Below are 519 nucleotides of genomic sequence, written 5' to 3' on the forward strand. Positions count from 1 at the left end.
CACATCACAAATAATGCTGTCTTTTTTGCTAGACAGAGAGAAAAACCCATCCAGCCTTGATAACACTCTCTAAACCTTCCTCTTTCTCTCCTCATCCTCCACTTCTACATGTACTCTCCCTCCTCTCCTTCTCAGATCGTGTCCATCTATTGTTCGTCTCATCGTTCAGTCTCCTGTGCCACTTGTGCTCTCTGAGCCGGCTCATATGTTGTACAGCTGGTTTGATCACATCATTAGAAACAAGTGTGAACAGTTTTGAATCGTTGTGTGTAAACGATGACAGAACTGTGCTTTAGTTGTGTTTAACTTTAGCAGCACAAGTGTGAGAAGTGTTTGAGTGAACGAGAATGTGTTTAGAGTTTTGCAAATAGAGCCTAACTGCCTGAACGTGTTTAAGGTTTAGCAGAAAGAGTGCTTTATTCGGCAAACTGGTTTAAGCTAGTGAGAATTTGGTTCAGAGATTGGGGTTTAGTGTTTTAGCAATTCAGAAAAACTGTAATACATGTGATGACTTGCCCC

The sequence above is a fragment of the Sinocyclocheilus rhinocerous genome, unplaced genomic scaffold, assembly GCF_001515625.1.
Source record: "Sinocyclocheilus rhinocerous isolate Xijiao unplaced genomic scaffold, SAMN03320098_v1.1 scaffold488, whole genome shotgun sequence".
NCBI classification, from domain to species: domain Eukaryota; kingdom Metazoa; phylum Chordata; class Actinopteri; order Cypriniformes; family Cyprinidae; genus Sinocyclocheilus; species Sinocyclocheilus rhinocerous.